The 17732-nt window shown below is 36.1% G+C and overlaps 1 long non-coding RNA gene across 1 annotated transcript in view; it reads right to left on the bottom strand.

Moving 5' to 3' along the window:
• Positions 1-17732, bottom strand: part of LOC116998561 — a 56375-nt gene that overhangs the window by 29614 nt on the left and 9029 nt on the right. Inside the window, exon 2 of the long non-coding RNA XR_004418430.1 lies at positions 10144-10216. This is a non-coding gene — a long non-coding RNA (uncharacterized LOC116998561). The remainder of the gene's footprint in view (positions 1-10143; positions 10217-17732) is intronic.

The following is a 17732-nucleotide window of genomic DNA, read 5'->3' as shown; positions in this document are numbered from 1 at the left end:
GGTCAAGTGGCATGAATTATTCTGTAAAAAATTAATTTGGAACCTGAGTTGAGCAAGAAGTGTTGCAACCACTGAGTATTGACGTACCATAAAGAATATGAAAGCGGTCTTGTTTTAGTCAGTTGGACTGGCAAATTTGGCCAGTACTATCTCAACTTGCAGTACAAACAGATGCATTAATCTAATAATGCCCATTAAAAAGCATGAGCACTGTCAGTTCAAATGAACTTCAGTAAGAGCTGTTGAGGTCTACGCAGCCCATTGAGACAACATGGTTAAGGCATATTTGTTTCTGTAGCATGCAGCCAACTTCAAATCCATCTGCCTTCTGCTCCTTACAGTAAGTGCCGATGACACAATAAGAAAATCCCCACACATGTTGTACAAGTCTGAACAAGACTGGTGACTATTAGAAGGTAAGCTGCCTGAAAAGAAAGTGTATGTTCCTTTTGCTCAGAGAAATGTCTGTGCTTCTGAGAACATGCACATCACACCCACTACAAAACATTTAGCCCAGCCACATACTCCGTAACACTTGGATCTCCCTTCTAGCAGCTGTGGAGCAACAACAGGATATGATCTTCTACAAAACTACTTTAGTCATCATATAATTGTATCATCATACAATATGTCAATATTTACTCTTTATACAATAGTATCATGCACATCCAGTTACTTACCTGCAAAACCTCCTCTCTCCTCTCCCTATTGAATTACAGTGTGTGCAGACTTTCTGACATAAATCAGACTCTGGACTAAGAGGTAAAAGGGCCCCTGTGACAGTACATTTTCACTGGATGGTGAACATCTCCAAGCACTGCTTGGATGCAGGTGAATGGCTTGCTTAGCAAATCTTTTCCAATAAGCTGCTCATGTATGTGCAAAGACCTCAAATTTTAGTTCCCTCTGAAATACTACATTTAAATTTATAAAGTAATGCCAAATAGCTGGATAAAATAAGAAAAAAAAATCAAATGTGAAGCAAAATGTTTAGATTTCCAAATGAGAGGAGCTTAAAATCTGTGACTGTAGCTTTATAAAGATCAGCAAATAGGTATTGTAGAGCTATAAAAAATAGGAAGATGATTTGCTACTTTCAATTACTACATCTCCCAATCCAAGTTTAGAGCAAAAATGACAGGGAAGCACCACAGATTTAGAACATAATTTTGAAGCTGATTAATTATAATTTAGATGCAACGCATAATATAAATTGAATCTTTCACTTGTACAAGACACCTGCAAAACCGATAGATTAGCAAGACAAAGCAGAGAATATTAAGAACAAATATTTTTGACAAGATAAAAAGAAAAGGCATTGTAAATATTAGCTGATTGGATCAGAAAGGAAAAAATCTAGAATCAGGTACTTTATAGGGCTTACTTACAATGGGGCTTACTTGCATTTTTTTTTCTGAAATCCTTAGTATTTGCTGCTGTCAGCAGCTGAATGATGAGTTGGACAAAGCAATCATTTGATTAAGGATTAAAAATGTAATATTTCTGTTCCAGAAGGAATAGGTTAATTCTTGTATGCTATTTTGTCCTTTGAGACTATTGACACCGATTATGCCTTATGGAAAATTTTTTATTGCTTAGTGTTCAATAACTTAGAAGGAAATGCACTCATTGTGTATTGCTCTTTATCACATATGAGCCATCTCAGACTGCAGATGAAAATGGTTACTACCCAGACTAGTGCTGGCTTCATGAAGCACTGGTACATTGTATGCCCTTCCAGCAATTCCAAGGAACATGTCCTGCTCTGGGGGACTGTTCAATCCATGTGGCTGGCATGGGAGCAGGGAGAGATGAATTAGACTAAATGGCACAGGTAGTTGAACTGGTACATTCATGCATAATACCTCGTGCTTTTTGTGGTTGAGAAAAACAGCAAGACTTTTCTGATAGTAATTTGTTTCATTTTCTTTATTTCAGTTATGGAGATAGGTCTACAAATATGGAAATAGGGTTAAATTTTGGCTTAGCTTCTGACAAATTGTATTTGAATTCATGCTTTAAAGTATAGATGCAGTGTTGCTGTGAAATATGCTGCTACAACTGTATATATAGAATTAAGGAAAAAGCATTATAGAATTTAGTGAAAGATTAAACTCTGGCTGAAAGGTGACAGGCTGCTGCAGCAGCAGGTTTTTTGTATAAAGGTTTTGCTTGCACTTGTTAAATAGTCTGCTCAAAGTCTTTTACATAAATTCAGAAATATTTAATTTGAAATACAGGCTTAGGTAAGCCATGGATTTAATCACTATAATGAAATGATTTGCAACTCATTTGGATTTTCATTTTTTAGCTGAATGTAATACTATTTTATGACACTCAGACACTTGTAATAAATTCATTTATAGCTATTTGCTTGCACACAATAAATAAACCAGTGCCTGATTTTTATGGAAAATTGGTGCAAACTTTGTGTAATGTTGAGCAAGGGCAAGAGATTAAATAAAAAACAGAAAAAAAGTGAATATGACCTGTTATTATTCTTCCCATTCTTAAGCCTTATTCAAGAAGTGAAGTTATTCTAGTCAATACAGGGTAATTGCAAAGCCTTGGATTAATACCCTGGATTTATTGCTCTTTCAGTATGAAGCCTACTCTGGATGGTATTACATTACGTATATATAGTGACACCTTTTTTTTTTTTTGTAAGCCATGATGCTTTTGCAGTATTCTTTCCCATTCTAATCTTATTTTCATTGCTAACTATTGAGCTAAATGTGCAACATCACATATGCATACCAAATCAGATATGAATAAAATTGGAAGGTAGTACTGTTTTCTTTTACTGGTATGTTGATTCTTACTCCGAGTTCCTGGTTTTAATGGGGAAATTGCAATTGTTTGTGTTGAGAGTAGAAATATTTTTTACTGATGCTTCGTGTAAAGAACAACAGAAAACACCTGACTTTCAAAATAGTTCAGTGTGGTACTTGTGTGGAGTATTGCACTGCTGTCATATTCACACAGGAATTGTCTCACCTTCTTTCTTTCTTTCTTTTCCTCCTTCCTGTAGCTAATATTTGTCATCTGAACAGAATCACCAATAATACGTAAAGCATTTAAAATGTGATTAGAAATTATAAAAATTACTTTTCCTTTGGTAAAATTTACTATGGCTATAATAAAAGGTCCTGTTAAAGGTAGCCATTTCTCATGGTGTATTTAGACAAGGATGCTTTATGCCTTGTTTGGAGATCACTGATTATCAAGGAAGCTATTAATGATAATGAGTACTGTGACATGTGCACAGATATGTGAATATCATGGTAAGTGTAGAGAAAAATAATGTTTTGGAATTGAAGTTATAAAGCATTTTTAAGTATAACTTTTGCTAGTTATTTACTCAGCTTTAGTAAACATGTTAATGAAGATCTGATCAGTATTAATATTTTGATACTCCATCTGCTTGTATGTAAGTTGTGTTTTGTGAGTAGAAAGGGAAGTCAAAATGGTGCAGTTAGTGTTTAGAGTTCCTGTTTTCTTTTATACACCCACACTACTGGAAATGTTCCACAAGTTTAAAAGCAAATCTGAGATCAAGAAAAAATGTTTTATTGTTAGAACGTTCTGGTTCTAACAGTTCTATATTATCACTGTTTGACTTAAAATTGTATTTTGGTGGAAGGGGAGTACTGTTCTTGAATTTTTTTACTTGTTATTCCTTTATTAATCAAGCTTATTGGAGATGAGGGAAAAGCCTAGATGAATGGATCAAATAAAAAGAATAGGGAAAGAAAAGGGAAATTGCTATGGGTCATACTGATAACATAAAACCCCTAGTAGCCCTCAATCTGTGCACATATTGTAAATAAGTGAAGCACTAGGAAATACTACATATAAGACATTAAACCATAAATTTAATCATGTGATCTAATGAACCATGGATCAAATTCCCAAGTTATTTAATGACAAGTTTTTACTTGTTTGTTATAATAATATATAACTGCTTCATATAAATATAGTCTGAGAGAGAAATTTCAGTAGTGTGACCTATTGCTTCTCCAAGGCAAATCCAAAGGATCCATTTGAAAATGTTGTATTTGAGTGATTAAATGAAATCCTGTTATCAGAGACAGAAGCTTCAGCTGTGTGAGAACTTGTGCTGAAAAAGATTAATAGAAACCAAATGTGAACAGAAACAGAACCTGTCCATTCAGACACTGAACACTCAGGAAGTTCCACAGTTTCTGAGGGAGGCTCATGTCTCAGCATGTTATCACTCCTTCCAACAAATCTTGGACCCCTAGATCTGGTAGGAATTTCCAGAAATCACCTAGCCCATCTTCCAGCAGTGTAATGGGATCAGTGACAGTTCTATAATTCCTGATTTTAAAATTCAGTATTTATTTATTTATTCTTTATTCTTTCATTCTTTTTTCTTCATTTCCTTATTTCTTCCTAAAAATTTCCTAATAGACAACCTGCAATCTCTGATTTCTCTCCCCATTTCCCAATATCTAAATTAAATTTTTTCCCCAGTTTATTACTTCTTGCCCTGTGCAAAATGGAGACAGGGAATACACTTACATTATTCCTTTACAGTGTCCTTTTATATCCTTTAAGACTGTTACCATGTTGCCTCTAGTCCTCTGACACTGAAACCATTCTGAAATACCCAAAATTGGACATGGTGCTTTAGCAATGGCCTAAGCAATGCATAGCAGAGCAGAGGGATTATTTCATGTGCCCTGCATGTTATTATCTTATTTATGCATTTCAAGATCATGTTGCTGGTTTACTTTTTTTGGTTTGTTGGAAAGGTTTCCTTTTTTGTTTTGTGACAGTGTGCTCATATGTAGAAAGATCTTTCTAATGCGTGCTAGATGTTGTACATTCCCAGGACAAATGTCAGTTATTTTTAAAATATGTCAAAACGAAATTCTGACTCTAATTTTAACCTTCTACATGTTTATTGTGAGCAGCACTACATGGCTTGCCAGAGATTCCAGCTGCTTTTTTTTTTTTTTTGTCATTTTCCAAGCAATGCAAACACAACAGAATATTCTGATCTGGCAGACAGAGCCTGAATGCTAAAATGTAGAACAAAGTGTATTATAGTTAAATTATTGTAAAGAATAACTGTGTGCAGACATGTATTTTCATGCTTTCATATAGGCCTCTGCAGACACAAGCACATTTTGTTGTATTCCAGACTATGGGATAAGAAAAGCAGAGTAAAGGCAAAAGTGCTGGGGCTTAGTTGGTCTGTCTTATGCTACTGTGCTTGGGTTCCATTTTCCATTTGTTTTGGTGGAGACTGCTCAGTGCCTTTTACTCTAGGCAGGAAGTCAACACTACATATTTCTTTTCAGTCAGAAATAAATCTGAATTTTAATTTCTTTGAAATCTAACCCCTACAGTTGGATGGTTCTAAGAAATTCTTGACTAAGTGTCATTTGCATGTGGTTCCATCCATGTTTCTTAGAATGTTTTTATGTCGTATGCCCTTTAAAGTTTTCCTTCCCCTGTATTTCAGAAGGACAAGTATTTCTTAGCTTAAAAATATTAAATTGGTACTGAATTTAAAATTATAAATTCATGGTTACACAAAACTAGACTGACATTTTGTAAGGTTGTCAATGCATTTAAATGTATTATTTCATCTGACTGAAATTTGCGAGAAGTGGCTCAAAGGTTGAATTGCATCACAGGCAGTTGAGTCTTACACAGCTCTTCCTCAAGGAGATGGAAAAAGTTTGCTGTATCCACATAGAGAATTCTAAACTTCTGGCCTACATACGTAGACTTAAGTATCTATGTGGGACTTTTGAAATCAACTGGACTCCAGCAAAAGATGAAAATTGTCATAGCAGGGATTTATCTATATTATATATATAGGTATTACAAAACTCTCCCTCTCCCTCTAAAGGCTAGCCTTCACTAGGTGCTACAAAGGAAGATATTATATATTTGAAAGGTTTTCCTAATAATCTTTATATGCAAACTTTCTAGTTGATGATAACTCACTTGAGATGAACTAATTATATGGTGCTTTGTAATGTCAAACATTTTTAATATTTGAGGCATTTTCAAGTATTTCTGGAAGGACAGAATGGAGTATCTGTGGCTTTGGCTTTTAGTAGTAGTGATCTGGATCTATATTACGGCAGTGTACTACTTAAAAGAAATCTGGATAACTGCTTTTAAAAATGTTCTTTGAGGAAGGAATGCAAAGACAGCTTCAAGAGGGCTTAGAAATCTATTTGGTTTTTCTGCTGAGAGACTTGGCTGCCCATCAGTCTCTCTTTTATACTTTTGGGTCTGAGTAATGTGTTTGCTTCTAATAATGCAAAAACAACTCCCTTTGTATACTTCCATGAGATCAGTAGAGATGCATTCTCATAGTTCATTGAAGTTTGTTTGACAGTCTGTTGAAAATATAATTGCTGAATCATCACTGCCTGTCCATTATGAGTAAATCCCTCTTACCTTTTGAACAACATGACTCATTTTGAAGGATACAAAAGCTATTCATTGTTGTTATTGCTTCTTGGCCTAAGTAGTTGCCCCGAGTTTGAGATCCTGCAAACTGTTTCCGTTAGAAAAGAAGCTCATAAGAAGAGCAGACGATCTCAGTACAGAACTGCACTGAAGAATGTCTGAAGGTCTCATTTTGTATGTATACGAGGATCTAAACAACAAGAAGAAAATTCTTTTGCCTGTACCATCACCAGGTTTTAGCACAAAAGGTATGGAAGTTTTTCTAACAACTGTTTTACTAGAGGTATTCCAGCCTATATATCATGCTTTTGTACTATTTTTTCCTACTTATTGTGTTTCTCTTGTTTCTCCTTTATATAGAGGCAGATGGGTATTTCCTGAAATCACCTCTGTTCACTGCATTTCAAAAATGGACCTTTGGAGTGAGTACAGATGTTTGCACTGTGAATTGAAGGCATTTGTTTTAATAACCTAACTAAGCTTAAACCATGCAAATACTACACTGTATCAGCTTGGAAGAAAAGAGCATAGTGTCTGTGACTATTACCTGGACTACCAGCTGAGATTTAACATTATGAAAATTTAGTCTTTTTTCCTTCTATATTAGATGTTCTGTCTTCTCCATCTGTCCAGACCAGCAACCTTGTTATCATATCAGATTCTTTTTGTTCTGTTTCTGGGTTATGGATTTCTCTGGAAAGTCCATGCCTCTTTACTGTGTGCTGACCACCTTGTCTGTATTTGAAAGCATATTTGTTCTGGACTCCCAAAAAAGGTAGGTATGAAAAGGAGGGAAATTATGATGCCATGAGATTGCTTCTTCAGGTAATATGGAGTATATAATACTTCAACTGAACTAATGAGCTCTGTATTTCACACTGCTTAAAGGCAGTTCATATGAGGCCAAGAACTAGAACTGAACTAGAACTGAATCCCTGCAAACCCAATAGAATTTGTGCAGGTTTGACCCATCAAGCTCCCTCTTAATGTCTAATCTGGCAAAATCATCCAGGTAATCTGTGAATAAGCCTAATTATTTCATTATAATACAGCTGGATGAAGAACACATTCACAAAGTGGCAAAATTTTAGTTTTGGTTTCCTGAGATACAAAACTGCCTTTTGTACCTTGAGCCTCTTGAGAAGTAATCTCCAGACAGCTTCCTCCTATTCTTTGTATTACCTCTCACAGTTTCTTCCCTCCACTTTCTTACTTGTACCACCACTCGCCCCCTTCCCCTTCCCCTTCCCCTTCCCCTTCCCCTTCCCCTTCCCCTTCCCCTTCCCCTTCCCCTTCCCCTTCCCCTTCCCCTTCCCCTTCCCCTTCCTTCTGTCCCCACCTCCTCCCTAAGCCCCCTCTTAAGCTTTAGTTACTGTCATCATCTTTGACTCTATCACAAATAATCTGTAAAGCATCCCAGTTCGCTCTCACTCTTTTCTTATTGCCCTGTATCACACAATTCTCACGAGCATATGTGTGCTTCAATTCTTTGCCCCTTTTGCTAAGTGCAAGATTTCACTTACCAGGAGGCAGAAAGGTGGTCTAAGGAGGGCCTAGTTTGGATACCCTTGCTTTTATTCCCCAGTGACTGGGAGATTAGGACTGAATGGTGGGGAGCACAAGGCAGAGGAGTACACAGTATTCCTATTGCAAGATGAGACACTTTGGCCAGACTGTGGCAGTTTCCTCTCTTGTTTCAGGCCATGACTCAGTCTAAGGCAGAAGTGCAGAATATGTGATAGAAATTACAAATTGGATGGCTAGAGGCCAGTTAAATTTGTAACTTCGCCAGAAAGACTGTCCCACCTGCCTAAGGCAGATGACACTTTGCAATGACTTTCTGTGTTTTTTATGATGACAAGAATCATCCAGAATCTGAAAAAAATAAAATTAATGCTTTTTTAAACAGCCACTAAACCACAACTTGCTGGAACTGTTTGTGTCCTGCTGGACAGCTGTAGTTGCTACTTTTCAGACAGAAAAAGCCTTAATAGTTTTGAGAAAATGTATGTTGAAACCCATATAAAATGTTCTTAATCATTCTATTTTCCCCTTACATTCCCAACACAGAAGCCCATCATTCTAGCAGAGGTACATCACATTGTCAGTGGAAATTTCACCCAAGGAAGGATTTCGTAATAGTGGGTTTTGCAAGGCACATTTGTAGCAAACAAATGCCAACCATTCCTCTTCTCCACTGCAGGGTAATTGTGTTACAGTGAAAGGCTTTTAACTATGAATCTGACTGAATTGCTCAACCCCCCAGGAGACATTCCTGGAACATGAATTTCAGTCTGGCATGCTGAACGCACTGTTCCTGCAGCTGCTGCTACCACTGACCAGATACTCTGTAGGAGGGGAGCACTGTTAGAGAGTGGTGGCAAGGCAATCCTGAGAGAGTGTGGGAGAGAATAATGCTGCTTCAGAGCATTGACTAAAAACTTCAGCGTAGATTTTAGAAGTGTTACACACAAAACACCCATCTGAGTAATAGGAGTCACTGATTGTCATTCTGCTCTGATCAAAGCCTTTTAACTACTTCACTATTTGGTTAATCCCAGCAAAAAAATAAAAACGAATGTACTTTATAATTTTTCTGATTATCTTCAATCCCCAAATCAATTAAATTCTCTCATGTACTGTACTACTTACAGTGATGTACAACTGTTACATCAAGGATTGCTCTTTCTCAACAGTGTCTGGTTCATATATTTATTTAATGCACACAGGCATGAAAAGGTGCTTATTATGGAGTACCTGTCATAATTTTGATTTATACTTATTAAAGCATGGTGTTGGCATTAAGCTTCTGGAACCTTACCTTTTGCTTTTCGTCTTGACGCCCTGCCCAAAAGAAATGAAGAAGCCCTGTTGCAGTTCTAATTTTCTTTTGGAAAATGATTCAGAAACACACTTCAAATAATATTATTCTCTTACCCTAAATTGCTGAATACAGAAAGAAAGGACACAAGACTTTAGAGAGTCCTTTAATGGATACTGTCTTTTACCAGATTTTTATCTGATGTCAATTAGTATACTTCCTTTTTATCTGATGACAATTAGTATACTTCCTTTGTGTTCCCAAACTGAATTTACTCTCCAAAAAGTTCAAATTAGCATTTTAAATGTTCTCAGTGCAATTTAGGAAGCCCTGTGCTGCTCAGAACCCTCTTTTCCCTTCCCTGAGCTGACCACATTCTGAGCAAGAGAAGAGTCTTTCCAATAACTAGTCCCAGCACACAGCACCTTAGGTGGTAAAAGAAAGCAAAGTGAGAACAGTGTTTTAATTTCTCATTGTATCATTTGTGTACTGTGTGTAGAAAACATGTAACAGTAATCTTTTTTTTCTTCTGTTCAGGAAGAAGTAGGTGCAAACCCAAACAAAGCAATGGGAGACAGGATACTTACAATAAAGTGACTCATTTCTTTTTGGCCAGTGGAGTGAGATGAAAAACAAAAGATTTCAGAAGCCTTACTATCCTCCTTCTTTAAAGGCATTTACAGGAACAGTAACGCATGAGAAAACCCCTAAAACTGTTTAACAGCATCTTTCACATGATCAACTCAAAGTGCACTCAGGGCTGAATATTGTTCTGATAAGCAAACTATTCTAATGCACAGGATTTCAGAGTTGTGCTAGAAGATAAATGGACGGGCAGGGGCAGTTTCAGGACACTCACTCACTTTGCAAGGTCACAAAGTCCCAGATGATGTAATGGTTCAGCCATGCTCACAGGATCATAGGTGTCCCAACAGCCTGAAAGAGAGAAAATGGGCAAAGTGACTGGCACAAACTGGAAGTCTTGTAGAAACAGTATTTGAAATGTAGGATAAGGGAAGAGGCAATAGGGCCAGGGAAATGGGAAATATTCTGAATGAAGGAAACTCAACACATGAGAGAAATATACTCTTTATGGTTAACTGGGATCAAATGAGTTCTCTTCAGCTTTGAGTGGGCTGTTATAAATGTAGTGGACTTTGTTCTGGTGATGTAACTCAAGGAGGACTTCAATGACATATTTGCAAAGAGGTATAAATCTCTTTCAATGTGTTTGTAGTCTATTGAGGCATTCTTATTTTGTCATTTCCTCTGAGAACAAAAATCATACTCTATTTGCTGTTGATTTTAAAGGATTCTTCAAGAGCATAGGATAAATCCTATGAAGAGTTGCCTTTGTCAATTCAGACTTGGACTCTTTTGAGATCTGTATGGTAATAAACACTGGGGTACTGGACATGATCCCAAGGTGTGCATTGTAAATACATCCTCAGGAAGCTCAGCAGTGCTTCTCTCCAGAGGTCCACCTTCCATGATCAGAAATCTCCTTGAGAGTCAAAAAGTATCATTAAGTGGCCCAAACAGGTCTCAAATACAGATGTTGGGGATTCAGATCATGTGAAACTTTGCAGTCTATACTCGCCCAGCATATACAAGCTGTAAATGTCTTTTCAGATCTCACATGGTAAGAACTCCAAAATGAAACAGAAAAATTCTGCTCAGGGCTTAACATCTAGAAGATATTTCACTTCAAAAATTAGATTTTTGAAAAGAAGTAGGAACTTCTGCACTCATTATTGACTGGTCTGATAGACAACAAAATCTGAAAAATATTTTCCTACATCTCTCTAACTCTCTTTCAAATTGGCTTGGGATATCATCCACCTTCAGGGCTGTATCAGGAAATCTGCCAGGTCTAACGTGTTTTCTGCTTTTAAGCCTAGTAAGAGTGATACCCACTTTTCTCAAATTTTTTGAATGACACGGGTGCAGATTGCAGACACACAAAGAACATTTTGGCTTATAGGATTATTTCTAACCTAAATGTGGCTCTTGCTTGACATAGAAGAAAGAGAACTTTTATTGGCCTGAAAAGAAGCCTCCAAAAAGCTGCTGGATTGCAACCAAAGAGGAAGATGACAGGCTGAGGAGAACACTAGGCTTGTAATTCTTTTATTTCTCATTTGCACTGTTTACAATTCTGAGAGTTCCTTGTCTTGTTGGCAAGTCTCTCAGCAAGCTCAGCCAAGAAGCAGCCTATTTAGTGTGCTTTTGTTGAAGCTCTTCTGCCTATAATAACATTTAGAGGGATGTTAGCTCATAAAGGTAGATAATATCTCTTGAAACCTTCACATTAAGTCTTACACAGGTACAATGAGAAGAATAAAAAGAGCATAGAAAGGAGTTGTCCTCTTCCAGATACAAAAGAAACCCTGTAAGGGGGGAATCTCAGAGTGATGTGATGTAACGTATGTAGCCCATACAAATGTGATTAATACATAACAAGGGCAGGGCCTGTGTAAGGTTAATTACTATGCCTGAATAACATGCATTCTCCAACAGAAAACAGAATAGCTGGATACAACTGGGGATCTCAGTGAACAAGTCAAAATCCATGTGGGTCAGCATCAGCACTAAAGCCATGAGATTGCTCATAGGAGCCCAGACAGCTCAGATATCTCATTCTGTTTTTCAGACTCTCAAAGAACTGTTTAAAACAATTACTGTGGTTGGCTAAAATGGAAATTTTTTTTAAATAAAAAGATTATTTTTTTTTTAGTGAAACTCAAAATTATGCCTTTTTGATGTCTGTTTCAAAATATGAAAACATGGCTAAAACCAGATATTTTAAATTTATATTTTTAAAAACTAGTTATTTTTTTAAAAATCTGAAACTGTCATAAAAATTGTTATAAAATCCGAACTCCACAACTCCTCCAAGAATTGTAACAGCAAATGAAGGATTTTCTTAAACATTTTTTTAATGTATCTATCATTCTGTATCTTGATAATCTAAGAAAAGAGACACAGTATTCTTCTTTTATATCGAGGAGCTGAAGGCAGAGACATTGTCTTTGCTTCCAAAGTGCCCAGCGTATTTTACTGGTGTAATATAGTAGTATGTGTGCAGGCATATTTTTTCAATTGAAAATCTCATGTTTCCATTTTAAAAAGATGAAAAATGTCTAACAGAGTCCCTCAACAATTAAGCAGTAACTGTACAATGCACATTTTCATAAGTGAATATATGTATTTTTCCACATTAGAGCTAATTTGATGTAACATTTATGGAAAGCAAAACACACTTCTTTTGTTGATTTAAGGATCTCCTGGTCTTTTTAGATTTAAAGTGCTGTTATGAAATACATGTAACAGGTACAACGGTACAGGATTCCCATAATATTTGCATTATGAAGTTTTTTGACCTTTTCACATATTCCAAGGCAGCAATTCACAAAGTTGATGACTTAATATTGGCTTAAAATTCTGAACTCAGAAGTACATTTGAGGTGCAGCCCTCATCTTTTACAGTGGATTTGTGAGCTTAATAATACTCCTTAAAGCCACTGGTGATTAGTAGCTTGTAAAGTATTATTCACTGTTTGAAGACAGAAACTGAAATATTGGTGCAGCCTGTAGAAACTTAAAAATTCAATTTGGTATGACTCATGGGATAATTACTATGGCATTCTCAAGGAACATGTATTATTGACTGTCCAGATCTCTTTATAGTTGAATCCCAGGGAAAGGGGAGAAGGAACAGGATCATCAGGGATGGAGAAACAGCAGGACAAACATTTTACATAACAAGCTGCTTTAAAGTAACAGACCATGATCACAGGACTTCACAGTGGCAGTGCTACTATATTGGGAAGAAGTTTCCCTGACCTGATTCAAGTGATAGTTCATGATGTTAGGCACAGATATCCAAGCCTGTATTACTGGGTAGCACTGCCATCGCCTGTGACAGGGTCTCTAAGTAAGAAGGCAGTTTCAGTTTAAAAAAAAAGTAATTGAAAAAACATTTCTTTAATTAATTCCTTATCTTCTTCTCTTTATAACCATGTGGAACTATTTGATGTTTTTGGAAAGTCGTGCCTGGATTCAGCATTACCAAACTGTTCCACTGATATTTGTGGTGACGATGATGCAATTTCATATTGGCTTTTTACATTTTGATATATAACATGTTGCAGATTAAGGAAATAAAACTTCCAAGTAAATACAGATATTTTAGTTGGGGGTTGGAGGGGAGGAAGACATTTGGTAAATCCTGCTTCCGAGTCATGGACAACCTAAGTGGTGTTTCTGTGTTGCTTAGTTACCGTTTCTGTTTAGTTGGCAATGGTGTTCACTGAAAATATTTTAGTTTCTGCTCCTGACAGCTACAAACATGCTTTCATATGTAATCTTATAATCCACTGTTAAGTGGATGCCCAATATACCTCCTCAAATGTGAGCAATGGATAGCACTGCCAAGTTGCAAAGTCAACACTGAATAGCACAGCCACACTCAGCTAATTTGCAAAAAGTTTTCACCGGTGGGTCCATTGCTTCAGCTGTTAATAGTCTAGCCTGACATATGTAGAACAAAGTTCAACAGAAAACATGAACAATTTGCTAGACTAGTTGGCAGAAGCCAGACTGCAGGAATGGCCTCAGGAGACTGATGCTGACTTTATGCCAATTTTCAATGTCTGCTCGCCCTCCCAGTTTACCAAAAAAGCTGCTTTTCCTTTCAGCCACACTGCTAAGGGCAACATGCGGAAGCCTGGTATCTGACTAATGCTCACCAAGTGTTACAAGGCTTGAGCAGAGGGAAATATGCAACCTTGTGACCCCGACTCAGAATAGTCAAACTCCATCTGCTCTGAAATTTTAAATGGTAAGAACGCCTCCATTTCTTACTGGACATATTTGGAGGTAAGGACTGTCAACGACTGCTGTCTTATTCATTTTAAGCTGCAAAATTTTCATGAAAAAAAATTGAAAAAAAAATTCCCAATTTTTCTGGGAAAAATTAATCTGAGAGTTAAAAACAACTCTCAAAGTTGAAGCTTAAATGATGTATTGGATTTAAATAAAGTTAGGAGTAAAAAAGTAACAAAAGACTTGCTTGTATTGTGAGCTGAGGGAACTTCACAGTTCAGATAGCTGCAAAAACACAAAATGTAAAAGGAGAAAATGGATCTATTTACAACATACAGGCAAAAATATATAAATATGAGTGGTGTAATGAGATATCACACATGCATATTTGTGGATGATACAATTCCTCCAAAGCCATCTTCCCCTGGCCCCTGGAACTTGCTATAACAGATAAAGTATCCTAGATACCAAGGTTGAGCCGAATTCCTTAAGAATTTGGTCACTCTCCTAACACTTTGGAAGATAATTGGTTAGAAATTAGGATGTGTAATTGGTCAGTTTATCTTTAGAACTTCTCACTTAGATTGGATGCTGTTCTTTGTATAAACTTTTATTGGTTGCAGTTTGAATCCTCCCTGAACCTATAAATATAGCTGTCTGCCCTTTGTTCTGAGAGAATATCTGCTTGACCACCCTTCGCATGAAATAAAGACTCTTGTGGAACTCGTCAAGTAAGGCCTCCGGTCTTTCTCGGCTGGCTAAAAATGTGAGTTTTTCTGAGAGGTAGCTTCATGTTAGCACTCTCTGGTCCTGGCAAATACCACCAGAGACCAAAAAAGAAAAATCACACATATTTTTAGGACTAAAATATATTTGGAATTTGAAAAGTTCTCGGGAAGCATTTCACAACTCAAGGAGCTGCATTCAATACAGTGAAATCCTGGGAGATACTATTTTGAAAAGTAAAAACAGATTAATCAGTGTTTAAAATTAGTGGTGGCTTATCTTGAAAGGATCATATGATCACATTTTTTATCTACAAATGGAAACAGTGAGAACTACTTAAATATATACAGTTGGTGAACTTGTGTCTGAGACAAACAATTATAACAACATTCTCTAACTTCCTTGGAGCATGAATCATCTTCCATGAAATTTTCTGTGGTAAAATTGTGTTCTTCTTAGACATGATAAAAATCAATATTTTTCCTTTTAATTTTTTTTTACACAAAACTTTATCCAGGGAAAGCTCAGAAACTGCAACTACATAATCTCATAAAAACAGAGAAGAATGAACAGGTAACATAACTTATAGCATATTCAGCATATTAATCACTGCCTGATAGAATCTTTTAGCAAAATTTGTTATGATCTATGTGCTGGTATTTGTTGCAAGGAATCCTTATGACAGATATATTAAAAAACATCAATTAAAAATACTAGTGATTCCTCCTTAAACAAAGGATTCATTCCAAGTAAGCAACCCCTGAAGCCATGTGATTACACCCACACTGGAGTATGCCTGAAATCTCACTGACATTTCCCTCCCCAAAATATCAATACAATGCACAAAACCATCAGTAAGTTGCATAGGAAATACTACTAACAATTAATTATGATTCAGCAGTTTAAGTTTGGTTCAATGATTTTGTCATTTCTTAGCCTGATAGTTGTCAACTTTGTGCATCTTGTTGACTTCTTTCAATCTACTACCAGGGAAACTCCAATCATTGCATACCCTCTTCACAGGATGGGTGCCTTTGGCTGTTGTTAGAGATCATTCTTTTTCGACAGTGAGAGATTACTTATTTGTTAAATGATGTAACTTCAATTCCTACAATGCTTACCAATCACTGATAAGTAGATTTACTGTCTGTAGTACCTTTCATGTTTGGCCCTAATAAAGTGGACATTAATGTCAGAGACTTTTTGATACTTTTTAAACCATTACTTTTATAGTGATACAACAAACTTGAAATTAAAAAAAAATAGGAATAACATGCCATTACACATAAAGACTTCAGCATGTACACATTTGACCATTTCTATATTACTGAAATTGAAGGAATTCTCAAATTATCTAATCCTACAAATGTGTAAATGTCTTCAGAAAAGAACACAAAATGTTAATTACGTACTCTTTGCCTGTGTTTAAAAATAATTTGTATATCCTCTTTGACAACAGCTGGAATGATAAGTAACATAAGAGCATTTGGCTTAGAATAATCTAGGAATATACTTATATTGCCCCATACATTGCCACAGGCATTTATTTCCTCATATTTATTTCCCCCATCTGTATTTCTCCAGATTTTTTTCCTTGTTTCTGTATTATTTGCAAAAGTGAAATCTTTTAATGAAAGACTTTTTAATCCTGATTTTGGAGGCAGGAAAGGCTAGGTTTGTTTTGGTTGGGTTTTTTTGTTTTGTTGGTTTCTTTGTTTTGTTGTTTGTTTTGTTTTGTTTGTGTTTTGTTTGCGTTTTGTTTTGTTTTAAATTTTACTTTATGACAATTTAGTTGGAGCATTTCTGGTGACAGCTGCCAAAGGCCCACTTACCTCCCATATGCTCTTGTCCAGCAGCCTGTGAGCTGGTAGTTGGATCTGTTTTCAAGCAAAGTGTGATTTAGATTTATCTAACTTCGCCAGTCTAAGAAGATTTTCTGTTTTATCAGGAATTGAACAAGCTCAGTTTATAAATGAATAAAGATATTTTTAGATACCTTGTTTTGAAGAGGATTTCTGGAATTTTCAACCTAAGCTTTTCAACACATTTCTCAGGCAGATAGTCTTTTCATTTCTAGTTTGATACATGTCTGTCCGGTTCACTTATAAGTACTTATTCCTCTGTCTACTGTCTAGAAAGTTAAATTTAATTATAATCATAGAGGAAAGAATTAACGCATGGATCATGCACACTGAGGAATGGAATTCACTTTGTGAATTATTTTTATGGCAATGTTGGAAAAGGCAGCAGGTATTCACTTTGCACTGATAGAAACGGAGAGAACAGCTCTGTTTCTTGCAGTAGAATATTAAATAGCAAAACCATTGATGATAATAATAATTATGATAATAATGATAGTTTTACAAAGGGTCACATTTCTGATACAGTCACTTGGTCACGCATCCTAATTAATTCACATCCAGCTCCCTTTATATATTTATGAGAAATCTAAAAAGCTGTTGTTAAGATTACATACAAATCGTACTGTTTGCGCCATGAGGAGATCAGTGATTTTGGTTAAAACTAGAATTAGGAAAACAAAAATGTCAAGACCATAAGGCAGTAGTCCGAATTAAGGCACAGTAAATATTTAAAGGAAGCAGAAGGAAAGTATTATCTCTAGAGATAGAAACCTCATAAGCTTCTTGCACTACACATGCTGACAAGTGAAGTACAAACCCATTACTTTTAAATTCCTTTTGTATAGTGCCATATATTTGAGGTGCCTGCTATGGCATAAATAATTCTTCTGCTAGAAAATGAGCAATATTTTCATAAACTGTGCTTTTGAAATAATTGGATATGTTAAGTACATTAGAGCATAATATTAGCTCATCTGATTTCATGTTCTAGCAGTTGCAAGTGCAAAAGCATCACGCAACAGTGTGATTTATACCAG

The sequence above is a fragment of the Catharus ustulatus genome, chromosome 7 (genome assembly GCF_009819885.2).
Source record: "Catharus ustulatus isolate bCatUst1 chromosome 7, bCatUst1.pri.v2, whole genome shotgun sequence".
Lineage (NCBI taxonomy): Eukaryota > Metazoa > Chordata > Aves > Passeriformes > Turdidae > Catharus > Catharus ustulatus.
The sequence above is the reverse complement of the archived record's forward strand: the minus strand, read 5'-3'. Positions and strand labels throughout refer to the sequence as shown.